The sequence below is a fragment of the Cervus canadensis genome, chromosome 26 (assembly GCF_019320065.1).
Source record: "Cervus canadensis isolate Bull #8, Minnesota chromosome 26, ASM1932006v1, whole genome shotgun sequence".
Classification (NCBI taxonomy): domain Eukaryota; kingdom Metazoa; phylum Chordata; class Mammalia; order Artiodactyla; family Cervidae; genus Cervus; species Cervus canadensis.
The window spans coordinates 776,911-790,785 of NC_057411.1; the positions used below are offsets into that span (position 1 = coordinate 776,911).

The 13,875-nt window shown below is 40.2% G+C and overlaps 1 protein-coding gene across 2 annotated transcripts in view; it reads right to left on the reverse strand.

Moving 5' to 3' along the window:
• FRYL (FRY like transcription coactivator) overlaps positions 1–13,618 on the reverse strand; it is a 252,923-nt gene extending 239,305 nt beyond the window's left edge. For both annotated transcript variants that reach the window (XM_043448225.1, XM_043448226.1), the window contains exon 1: positions 13,396–13,618. The gene's annotated coding sequence lies outside the window, so the exon portion shown is untranslated. The remainder of the gene's footprint in view (positions 1–13,395) is intronic.
• Between the last annotated feature and the right edge of the window lie 257 nt (positions 13,619–13,875).

The following is a 13,875-nucleotide window of genomic DNA, read 5'->3' on the forward strand; positions in this document are numbered from 1 at the left end:
TTCAGATAAATTCCCCCAAAGTGTAATATACGGAACTACATATTATCAACAATTTAATATGTCTTGACACATATAAGACATTATTTTTCAGGAAACCATCAGCCATAGGGGAACATATCCTATTTTTTAAAAAAAGGTTACTGGGTTGATATAACTGACGTCCAGGTGTCCCTGCTCATCTAATGATGAATCGTAAGGATGCTCTTCGGGCCTTCCCCGAATACCTGGGTAACAATAATTATCTTTTCACGCACTGAAAAAAAGGCTACAGATACATGATGGTGATAGGGAAGTGATATGTGATTGACAGCAGAAACCTTGCTGTTAAATGATTGGCAAATGTCTTGATTGAACTTATACCTCTAGAGCAGCCGTTTTTAATCTTTCCTGGGTCATGTCCTCTGTTTTGAGAATCTGAAGAACCTACGGATTTCTCACTAAAAAAATGCACATGAGCACATATTCAAAACTTTTCATTTAACTTATTTTATTGCATTTTAAATCTACTGCCATTACAGACCATATAAAGTCAGTCTTTGGAAAGATATCTGCAGGTCTCAATTTTTGTTTTATGCCAGAATTTGTTACACCCAGAAATAAAATTCAAAGTATGCAGTAAAACAAACCAAACTTCATAATTATTTCAACAAACAGATACCAAAGTAGTGATGGCTGCTGGAGGTACTGCCTCTGACACCAAAGTACAGTTCTATGAGAAAACCCACCTCATCTACAGAATTCTCCAGGGAGAGCTGGGGAAAACATAGGTGTAAGAGAGAAAGTTTACGTCCAGACAGTAGAGAGAATACTGACTGAATTTAATGAGTGTTTCCCAAAACAGTAACACTTTATACTTGTACATATTTATAAATACGGGAAGGCATGATTTCAAAACTTGGGAAATAAGATAAATGTAAATATTTGGGGAAAAAAATCACACCAGACCTCACCAGACATACTATTTTCCTGCTACTTAGTCATGCAAAAATGTATTAAGTTCAAAGTGGAGTAAATACAACCCTCAGAGAGATTCTCAAGCCAATTAGATAAAAAGAAAATACTAGAAGATATAATGAGCCACCTTCCCAGATGGCTCGGTGAGTAAAGAATCCGCCTGCAGTGCAGGAAATAGAGGATCGCTCCCTGGGTCAGGAAGATCCCCTGGTGAAGGCCATGGCAACGCACTCCAGTATTCTTGCCTGGAGAATCCCATGGACAGAGCAGCCTGGCAGGCTACGGTCCATGGGGTCGCAAAGAGTCACACATAACTGAAGCGACTTAGCACACATGCAGAAGATATATGAAACGTGTGATCTTAAATTTGAAATTTAATAATATTCAGTGTTTGAGATTGACAACAGTACCCTCTCCTGGCCCTGCGTCACGCTGCTTAGGGCATTTACTCTGCTGGATATGACAGATCTGCCTCACTCGACCTCCCACCTGCCTATGGGCAATTAGAAAGGGAGCTTCTTAGTTGTTGGGGAGGCAAGCACAGTTGTGGAAATATGAGACATATCACAGCATCATCCCAGCATCCATCCCCCAGCCTCTTGGGTAAGGAGAAGCAGGACAGCTGGAACACCAGCAGCAGAGGTTTTTGGGTCTGACCTCCTAACCCTGGGTTGCAGCTCGGGGTCTGTCCAGCAGTTTCCAGAATGTCTGGAGGCAAATATTAACCCAGCTGTGGAAGAGGTGGCTCCAGGTATGGATTCCAGCATAGCTCCTGGCATGCCCTGTGAGCTACCCTGGTGGGTTACCTCTGCACTGATCCCCTAAACCCTGCTGTTAGGTACTTTAACAATTCTGTAAGCACCTAATACATTTTATGAAATCTCTTCAGCTTAAAATATCCAGAAAGGCTTCTGTTTGTGATGTTGAGACACACACTTGTTGTTCAGTTGCTCAGTCATGTCTGACTCTTTGCAACCCCACGGACTGCAGCACGCCAGGCTTCCCTGTCCTTCACCATCTCCGAGAGGTTGCTCAAACTCATGTCCATCAAGTCAGTGATACCATACAACCATCTGGTCCTCTGTCATCCCCTTCTTCCCCAGCTTTCTATCTTTCCCAGCATCAGGGTTTTTTCCAATAAGTCAGTTCTTCGCATCAGGTAGTCAAAGTATTGCAGCTTCAGCTTCAGCATCAGTCCTTCCAATGAATATTCAGAGTTTATTTCTTTTAGGTTTGACCAGTTTGATCTCCTTGCAGCCCAACGGACTCTCAAGAGTCTCCTCCAACACCACAGTTGGAAAGCATCACTTCTTCAGTGCTTAGCCTTCTTTATGGTCCAACTCTCACATCCATATATGACAAACGGTAAAACCACAGCTCTGACTATATGGACCTTTGTCAGCAAAGTAACGTCTCTGCTTTTTAAAATGCTGTCTAGATTTGTCACAGCTTTTCATCCAAGGAGTAAGCATCTTTTAATTTCATGGCTGCAGTCACCGTCCGCAGTGATTTTGGAGCCCAAGTAAATAGTCTGTCACTGTTTCCGTTGTTTCCCCATCTATTTGCCATGAAGTGATGGGACCAGATGCTACGATCTTCAGTTTCTGAATGTTGAGTTTTAAGTCAGCTTTTTCACTTTCCTCTTTCACCTTCGTCAAGAGGCTCTGTAGTTCTTCTTTACTTTCTGCCATAAGGGTGGTGTCATCTGTATATCTGAGGTTATTAATATTTCTCCCAGCAATCTTGATTCCAGTTTGTGCTTCATCCAGCCCGGCATTTCACATGATGTACTCTGCATATAAGTTAAATAAGCAGGGTAACAATTACTGCCTTGGAGTACTCCTTTCCCAATTTGGAACCAGTTCATCGTCCCATGTCCAGTTCTAACTGTTGCTTCTTGACCTGCATACAGGTTTCTCAGGACACTGGTAAGGTGGCCTGGTATTCCCATCTCTTAAGAATTTTCCACAGTTTGCTGTGATCGACACAGTCAAAGGCTTTAGCATAGTCAATGAAGCAGAAGTAGATGTTTTTATAGAATTCCTGCAGTTGATAGACATCCCCTCTGGGAGAGGCGGCAGTTTCACACCCTGGAGGGATTGTCTGGGTTGTCCTCACCTGTCCACTCTCATTAGATCACAATGTACCGCAGAGTGCATGGCCCAAGCAAGAATACAAATCTCAGTAGAATTATGCTATCATTCACAGATGAGTTTTTAAATTTTTTATAAAGAAAGGCAGATTAAACATAGTATTAATACAGCAAAATACAAATAAGCAGTAAGAAGATGGGAGAGCTGACAACTGTTACCAATACCAGTGCTTCATAAAAAAACCAGAAGGTAAAAATGTGATTATCTTGTAAAATGTAAACTATAAAACTTTTAGAAGAAAACACAGGGGAAAAGTCTTTGAGACTTAGGACTAAGTGAAGAGTTCACATATGACACCAAAAGTACAATCATAGACGAGAAAACAATGATTAAATGCACTACATTAAAATTTAAAACTTTCTTGCCTCTTTAAAAAAAATCCTTGTTAAGAGGATGGTAAGACAATCTGTGGATGGGAAGAAAATCTGTGCCAATCACACACCTAACAAAAGACTTACATCTCGAATATATAAAGAACTCTCAAAACTCAACAGTGAAAAACAAACCACCCAATTTGCCCACGAGGGAAAGGCAAACCAAAACTACAATGAGGCATCACTACACAACTATTAGAATGAGCAGACATTTAAAAACAGTGAAAATAACCAAATTCTGGCAAACACATAGAGAAACTGGATCTTTTGTACACTGCTATTGGGAATATACAGCCACTCTGGAAAGTAGTCCGGCTGTTTCTTGTAAAACACTTACAATGCAACCAAGCAATTACACTCTTGGGCACTTACACCAGAGAAATGAAAACTTAGGTTCACACAGAAAACCTGTATACAAATGTGCACAGTAGCTTTATTCGTCACAGCCAGAAGCTAGAAGTAACTCACGCTCTTCAACAGGTGAAGAGTTAAACTGTGTACTGTGACACATCCATACACTGACCCTACTCAGTACTAAAAAGAAATGAAAAAAAAAATAAGTAAAATAAAATAAAAAAGAAGAAAAAAAAAAGAAATGAAATACTGATACATATGACAGCTTGGATGGTTCTCTAGGGCGCTGGGCTGGGTGAAAAAAAAAGTTCATCTCAAAAAGTTACATACAGTACAATTCTATTTTAACATTCTCAAAATGACACAATTCAGAGATGGGAACAAATTACCCCTTGCCAATAAATAGGGATGCAGAGGGTTGGAAAAGAGGAGACCTTGAGCTACATGATGGAGTTCCTTGGCAGTGATGGAACAGTACTGTACCTTGATTGAGGTGGTGGTTAAATCTAGACATGAAATGTTCTCAAAGTGCACAGAATTATACACACATACACATGGATGAGTGCACTGAAAACCGTGAAATCTGAATACAACTACTTAACAGTATTGAACTAGTGTCAGTTTCCTGGTTTAATGTTGTTATAAATAAGTTGTGTTATATAAGATATTACAACTGAGGGACACTGAATGAAGGTTACACAGGAGTCCTTGTATTATTTTTGCAACTTGATGTGAATTTATAATTACTTCAAAATAAATTTTTTTCAATCATCCTTATTTTTAAAATTACTAATATTTTAGGTAGGATCAAAAATATAGAAATAATATATTTTAAACTGCTCTAAGATTTTTTCATTTTTATCTCATTGTTTTTGGTAATGTCTTACTATGTACATAATATTACAGTATATAGTTTTCAACAGACATACACATACTGGGAATGCAGACACATTTTTTTTATGCTGTTGGAGTAAGACATAAAAGTTTCACAGACTTCAGTGACAGAAGTTAGAATAATCTAAGACTGTCTATTACATCTTTTTAACTTGGGCAAGCATATGTTAGAACAGGAAAAACATGGGTTTGAGAATCAAAAAGAACTCAGTTTGTAACCATATAAACAAGTCACAATCTCATCCTCATTTGTGAAATATAGAAGTTGTATTAGATCATTCCCAAGGACAGTCTAGCTCTAAAAACACTATGACTCCATGAGTTCTACAATAGGAAAAAGTGAAACAACCATAAAGAAATGTATGACTAAAAGTCTAACCAGTGTTTATTGAAACTATTACTATGAATTCAGTATTGCCAGGAATATTAAGTAAAGACATAGTCTAAGTCATCATCAACACAAACACAGAAAAGTGCATCTACAAAGATAATTTTAGCTCAAAGGAAACAGATTACTAAAAAATCCTGTTTAAATATATATAGATAACAGGTACATGTGACTATTTTATACATGCAATCTCACAGTTCTTTAAAGCCTCTAATTCCTGCCCATGGAATTATATTAGGTTCTGAATTGCATCAAATAATACACCAATGCATACAGATCTCCTGGGGCACAAGTTTGTAGGAAATAGACTATCAAGACATCCAGAAAAGAATTCCTTTCCATCCACTTAATTATTTTCCATCTACTTGAATTAGACTTAATAAGATGGAATTTTAAGACATTCATTATTCAGGGGAAGTTAAACATCTACAAGGTGATTATACCACCCTGTTATCCCACCTTCTGCCATGCAGAAATACCACCTACCTGAAACAGAGGCCAAAACCGGGAAAGAAGTCAACAGTCTTCTAAGCAGTAAAAACACAACAAGGTCCTACCACTAAAGCTCCATGCACAGCACGTTCTTTGGTTTCTCACCCAGAACCTTCTATCATTTTTATCCACCATTCAACAAGTAGCTATGGGTTCTATTTTCCTATTGCATGGAAAATACCAAATTAGAAAGATGAGTTAACTACTGCAGGTGGGTGTAATGAGAGCAAACAAAAAGATACAGTTAACAGTAAAATAATAAGCAAATCTACCCCTCAAACCAGACATGATTTAGGAAGGAACAAAAATATGGTGATCTGTATATTGCTGACTGAGGAGATTAATGACTGGAGATTCTACAAATACATCATTAAGAGTACACTGACACCCAAGACATATGAATGGAACCACCAAAGTAGTACTTTTTTTTTTAAACAGTATTATAGACGGCATTATCCATCTTAACTTTTTCTAATGGAGAAGAAAATTGAAAACCACATTTAAATTATCTTCCCAGCATTCTTTAGTACTGAACTAAGTTACATCACATCTAATGTTACCATGAAATAGAGACATACCAAAACAACAAAAGAGGGCAAAACACAACGAGCAATCCTGAGAAGTTGAAATATCATGTTGAAATTCATGAAGGCAACAAGGCATACCTGTGAATGCTTTACAACCTAGAAAACAAAACTGCACTGCAGGAAATGAACAAACTAGTATCCTGTCTTCAATTCCCAGATGGTCTTTAAAAAAAAACCACCACCATCACTTCAACCATGGTTGTCCTAAAATGCAATGTATCTCACAACCGCTGTTACCCAACAGCAAGATTTACTTGGTGAAAACTGTATGTTGACATTTCCTAGAAAGATCAAGAACGCAGTGGCATCAAAGTGTCTTACGTTTGATTAAAAATGGTCATTCAAAATACCCTTTAAAAAAAAATGACCAGAAGTCTGTAAAAGTACAAAGGAGAATGACAGAAAATTTTCAAAAATAAATTACATCCTTTTACTTTAAAAGATAGTACATATAAAGTGCTTATCACATTACTTATTAAGTACTCAATAAATGTGGCTACTACTATTATTAACAAGCTGGAAAATAAGGACTGGGAGCTGATGAAAACATCTGTGATCATAGTGATCAGGCAACCAATAAATACTTACTAAGTGCCTACAAGGTCTCCAGCAGGGCAATGCAAGTTCATCACAAGCAACTGACACAGCAACTTTATCTCTGATCAAATAAATGACAAGTTGCACAATACCTTCTAAGCCAGTAAGGTAAACATCATACTACATTCTGCAATGACTAGAACTTAACCAAGTACTTTCAACTTCTTTCAAAGCACTATCCTTTATTTAAGTCCAATATGCAGAACTCAAGGAATAAATTATTCACTTGTAGAGAGTCACCAAATAATTAAATGAATATTTTTAAAAAGCATCACCAAAATGAGTGGGTTTTTTTTTTTTTTCCTTTCAAAATGAATCTTGTGACTTTTATAGGGGGAAAGAAACAAAATGCTCTCCAGGTTTAGGTGGAATAAGGATTTAGATAAATTTCCTCTTAAGGAAAATCTTTCTAAACTTGGAGCACCCTCTCTACTCCTAGGATTTATAAATATTACAGGGACAGATTTATATAAGAATACACATTAATTACAATGTTATCTTTCATTTATATTAAATATCAGAACAGCCAATGTATAGAGATGGAATGGAGATTAGCCGTTGCCTGGGGCTGAGGAAGGTCAGGAAGGTGATGAAAGAGTTCTAAAACTGGTTGTGATAGAAGTGCATGACTCCAGAATACACTAAAAACCACTAACTTATACAATCTAAATAGGTGAATTGTACAGTATGTAAATTATATCTCAAGCTGTTATTTTAAATTTTTAACTCTTTTCAAAACTCAACAAATCACACTTGCTGCATTACGAAGTCCATGGGATGTATCCTCCGCCTACCTCTCTCTTACCTAGCTGACTCCAATCACTGACAGTCCTACAAGGCCACTTTCTTAACCAATTCTTTCTCCACAAATACAAAGATCAAGCAATAGAACAGGTTTGCAAGGGAAGGAGGCAGTCCATTTTGTAAAAGCAAGAAATACTTCACACTGTATTTTAATACAAGTGATTTTTCAAAACAATTATTTTCATGCCATACAAAGAAAAAAATACTGATAAAGATATCTATTTATTGTAGCATTATGAGTTTAAGATCATCGCATCTGGTCCCATCACCTCACGGCAAATAGATGGGGAAACAGTGGAAAACGGTGACAGACTTTATTTTGGGGGGGCTCCAAAATCACTGCAGATGATGACTGCAGCTATGAAAGTAAAAGACACTTACTCCTTGGAAGGAAAGTTATGACCAACCTAGACAGCATATTAAAAAGCAGAGACATTACTTTGCCAACAAAGGTCTATCTAGTCAAAGCTATGGTTTTTCCAGTAGTCATGTATGGATGTGAGAACTGGACTATAAAGAAAGCTGAGTGCTGAAGATTGATGCTTTTGAACTGTGGTGTTGGAGAGGACTCTTGAGAGTCCCTTGAACTGCAAGGAGATCCAACCATTCCATCCTAAAGGAAATCAGTCCTGAGTATTCATTGGAAGGACTGATGCTGAAGCTGAAACTCCAATACTCTGGCCACCTGATGCAAAGAACTGACTCATTGGAAAAGACCCTGATGCTGGGAAAGATTGAGGGCAGGAGAAGAAGGGGACAAGAGGATGAGATGGTTGGATGGCATCACCAACTCAATGGACCTGAGTCTGAGTAAACTCTGGGAGTTGGTGATGGACAGGGAGGCCTGGCGTGCTGCAGTCCATGGGGTCGCAAAGAGTCGGACACGACTGAGAGACTGAACTGTTGAGTTTTAAAGAATGTGTTACTTACTACTCTATCAGCAAACTAGGAATCACCTACTAGGATAGAGATGTAGTATCATTTTGGGGTCTATGAAATGTATGATCCCTGGAGAGTATAAGGAAAGATACATCAACATTTGCATAATTTCACAAATATTCTGCCTCATGGCAATAACAGTGTTTGAAATTAAAAAAAAAAATTTAGAACTCATATATTTATTTTCACAGGCTCCATGGATTCCCACCCACCTCCTACAGAATACCAGGTCTATCTGCTAGGATACTTTTAAAGAAACTATACAAAATGATAAACACGGCTGAATAACACACCTAAGAATGCACTTTGTGCATGCTATTTTTCATCCACATGTACCACTCTGTCTATTTAAGGATCCTACTCAGAGGAACTCGTGGTGAAGACAAATTTCATCATCCTATCCTCAGTGCCTACATGGTACACAGATTAGGGAGCAGTTCTCAATAAAAACTTGCTGAATAAAAAGAGATTTCTTGCCTGATTAGCCCTACTGGCTGCTTGCAGCTGGGCTTTCTATTTAGGAACTTTTGGAAAACATTTTTCCTTTCTGGGCTGGCTTAAAGAAGCACCCAGAACAACAGAATCTTATCATCCTCTTCATCAGCCTAAGATGTAGCTCCCTTTTTACAATGAGCAACAATAAGGGCAGAGTAAGACCTCTGCATGTGAACCGATCAGGAACAAATACCTTTCTGCATTCCTTCTGGGGCTACTACAAGATGTGCCGGTTGGCAGCCTCAGAGCAATTTTTAAGGCTCTCTAGAGATGAGAAGAATCAAGAAATGAGAAGAAATTGGGCTTACGGTATGTACTCCAAAAACATTTTAGGGTAAAGACACTTAAAATGTTCAGGGACACATATTTTGACCATTTTTTAAATGATTGTGATTCTTATGGTCTATAATCATAGACTTTGTTTTGAACACAAAGATACTGGTGGAAGCCTTGTTTCTTAAGAACAGGTAAAAATAAATATAATTACCGAAGCTGAAGAAATTAATAATAATCATTTCATTATATAAAATAAAAAATAAATAAGTGTATAAAATTGATTACCTTTCTCCATTCCAGTAAACGTAACTCACTAACTAAAATTTTCAAGTAAGACAGCTTAAGGCATTCCTATTTGAAAGTAATAAAAAAAAGAAGGGGAAAAAACTGGAATTAAAAGCCAAACCATGATCAATAGCTATAACGTGATGAAGGCAATTTCATGGGGGATATTTAGTTTCTAAATTACACATTTTTTTCATAACAATATTTTACAATGAGCATGTGAAACTGGTGATAAGGAAAAAACTGGTTTTTCCTTTAAACACACATATACACTTTCCGCAAATAAAACAATACGAAATTTTTTTTTATGGTTTTACAGAAGCTTTGGGGCTAATAAAACTGCTCAAGCACTTTAGACAATAGCTTTAGGACTGGGATGGGAGTGTGGAAGGAAAGTTCCAACTTTTGTTAATGCTTTTTACCAAAGTTCAAAATCTAATGAAGAAATACACATATAAGCAAAGCATGGCTTGAGCTGAAAAGGACTTCACAGGAGCAAGAGAAAAGAGCCATCACTTGGGATTAGAACAAGAGAGCTTGCAGACAAGGTAACATGAGCTGGGTTAGAGGGATGATCCCACTGATGAAGTAACAATAACAAATTCAGAGTACATGCTCTGCCCCCCAACCAATATTTTACATATTAAAAATAGTTCAAGTAGTGAACATACACCCCAAACATACTTTATTTTTTATTTTTAAAAAAGATAAGATTTGCTACATAAAACAATGAAAACTTTCCTACATCACCTAAGTTTTTAACAATTCCTTTACCATTTTGGCATGAATCCTGTGTCCCTGTTACTATGCACCTGTTACTGCAATGAGATACACATTATCTTTTACCAATGGATGATAACTTTGCATCTTCCCCATTAATCTCCATAACTTTGAGAGTAATGATTGTCATCCATTTCTACTTTATGTTTCCATAATACTCCTCAAATAAATGGATACTCAACAGATGTTGACAGATTAAACCTAGTTCTAATAATTGGGACAACAATCAATCACCATCACGACAGATGTCTGCGGATCAAATACTATTAACAACTAAGTCACACTTTCGTACACAGAACAAAAAGCAACTAGATTAATATACCTTCCCCTAGACACTAAACCAACTGCTGGTCTTTGGTGTAACTTGTTCAGAAAGGTGTTTTTAAAAAAATAAATAAATAAATAAGCCTCTCAAGCAGCCTTTACAGAATATTATCTTTTTCTGTCACAAAGACCTAAGTCAACAAATCCATTTACTGGGCACTAGAAATGTATTAGGTGACAGAGTGAATCTGCACAGAAATAGAGGACAGTTCTAGTTCCCAGGGATCTCAAGGGACACTTCACAATTCAAGAAAAGCCTTGGCAATGTGTATATTTAAGACAATGTGTGTAAAACAATGTGAAAAGCACACAGGAAAAATATGTTCTCCAGGAAACACAACCTAGATATTTCAAAGGTAATTCTGAGTGCTTTCTTCATATGTAATCTTTTAAAAGTTCCGGAATTCTCTCCTTTATTGTTTAAATAAGCTGGTAAGTGAACAAAAATAGAATTTTGGAAACTTGCTTTAATCTTCTACTTTCTAGTATGAGATGGAAAGGAAGATTATGCTAGCAAGCTTGCCTGACATACTTATCAAAGGAAAGGAGAAGAAAGGGGAGCATTATGTATACAATGCCAGATACCATCAAGATTACTAGGAAAGATCACGTGTTTTTATGTCTACACTTCCAAAATTCTATAGGAAGAGTAAAGCATCTCTCAAACATTATTCTCTGAAAGTGACTTTTAGTTTCCCAAGTATAGTTTCTCTGTTGTTATTGCTGAGCCTGTGAATTTATGTTATAATGCTTCACACCACTCATAAAGTTACTAAACAGTTAATGAACATTTCGGAAAGTTGTTACATTGCTTAAACACACACACACACCAATCACTGGGCCAGAGGTTCCAATAAATTCAGTTTTCTAAAGAAGCAGTTTTACAAAATAACTCAGAATGGAAGACAAGACAGGATGGAATGCTATCTTTGATAATGAGTAGCCAAAAAGAGACTACATAATAACACACCCACCGCAACTTTGTTTATAGGCTTGTAACTTGCACATGCAAGTACTCTACAAAGTATTGCACAAGAAGAAACTGTCAAAAATGAACGCTCATGAAAATATTCCTTTTCTAAATTAGGTTTCTAACAAGGATGTACTATTTCTAAATGTAACTTCTTTAGCAAGTATTGACAGGTATGTGTATTAGTCGCTCAGTCGTGTCCGATTCTTGGCGACCTCATGGACTGGAGCCTATCAGGCTCCTCTATCCGTGGAATTCTCCAGGCAAGAATACTGGAGTGGGTTGCCATTCCCTTCTCCAGGGATTGACAAGTATAGAAGAGCACTAATGCTTAAGATGGAGGGGGAAATTTTTTCTTACGTTTATCAATAGTACAAGCTGCTGTTACTAACTATAATTTCTATGGGTTCAGTAGCAGAAACTAACTTCACGGAAGGTATCTGCTCGGCAAAATAGTTTAACTTCATTTCTATCAAAATTCTATTTTTTCCGCCTAATCCTATAGACCCTAGCAATCTGAAGTTTCTTGTTTTGTTTTGCAATGTCTCTTTTTCCTTCCACAAGAATCTCCGCCAGTCAGTCGAGGTTAACACTTTCCACAGTTCAAAGGTGAAGGCAAATTCTCTCTACAAAGAGCTCTTGCTCCTCATCAGCACCCCTCCCTTTTTTTTTTTTTTTTTTTCTTTCAAATTATCTTGACCTAAGAGAGGTTAAAGCTCCCTTACAATGCAAATCCACAAAAGAAACTATTTTAGGTGCCTGGAATGAAACTGGGATGGGAGGAAAAAGTCCGACAGTGATCAAGAACCACTTCGTCCTAGAAGTGAGCCTTTCCAAAACGCAGGAAACGATGTTTTGCCCAAAGAACCTGCCGCCCGGAAGCCATAACTTCCATCAATAGGCAAAGAAAAGTTACAAAGAAGAGCTCAGCACCCAAGCAGCCTGCGCCGGTGTGGAGACCGGAGAGCTGCAAAGATGCTCCCTGGCCCCGACGGGCGGCGGCTGCGGGGTCGGTGAGGCAGACTCCGGCTCAAGCAGTCACCGACTCTGGGGGTGCGCCGCCGGCCCGGAGCAGCGCGGGCACGACGCCCGCATCCGCACCCCTCCCCACGACCGCGAGCAGTGGGCGGAGAGACCAGAGCAAAGGAAAAGCAGGACAATGCTGGGCCCGGCTGGCGACTCTGCACTCTCCTCGGTCCCCAGCGCCCCTTCGCGCCCGGGGTCGCCAGCTGCCGCGCTAAGTTTGCTTCCCAGCCCTGCCTTCATGGCCAGGGCGGCAGAGCGGTGGCCGCCGACCTCCCTCCGCCTCGCCGCCTTCCTCCCCGCGGGGCGGCTCCCGCGAGTCCGCGAGGGCGCGGCGCGAGCGAGCAGAATTGGGCGCGCGAGGGGAAGGGGGCGCGCAAGGAACCAGCGCGCGCACCGGCAGCCGGGCGCGCGGGGGAGCCAAGCGCGCGGCGCTCCCCGAGGACCAGCTGCCGCTCCGGCGAGTTTTCGGTTGAGACGGGGGCTGCGGCGCGGCTTACTGTCCGTTACGGGTCTTGGCCCGGGCGGCGCAGCTTCCAGCCATCCTGGCCCGCCTCCCGTCTCGGCCCCCATCAGAAAGCAGGCGAGGGCCAACGACCTCGTCTCCCGCCGGGGTTGTGGCCGCCGGCCGGCGGGCATCCAGGCGCCCGCCTCTGGAGCTGGAAGAGAAAGTGAAATGAAGCGCCTTTCCCCAGGCAACACCTACCCGTCCCCAGTCCAAGTGCAGCTGCCTCGCTCCTCAGGCGCCGCCGGTCCCCGCCCTCGGGCCCCGGGCTCCGTTCTCTTGACAATGGCGCGTCCCCTTTAAGGAATAATCCGATCGGAACCGATCAGTGGTTAAACCTCCCTCCGACTCCAGATTTTAACCGGATTTCTCTCTCTCTCTCCCCAAGAGCCCGACGGGCGCCCGGCGGTGCTGCGAGCTCTTCCCACCTCTTCCCCGCCCCGCCCACTCCCTGGTCTTCCTGATTGGCGAGAAACACTACAACAGGAACAGCAGTTCTCACACCCCACTGGCCAGTGCAGCCGCCGCTCAGAGTTACCCCCGCCTTCACCCCGCCCCTTTTCCTGGGTTGGTCCTACCTCCAATCATTCTCTGTCTTCTATTCTGTCGTTGCTTTGGAGAACTGGCAGTCAAGGCTTACCCTCCCGCCTCCGGAAAGCGAACTTTATTTTTATTGGTAAA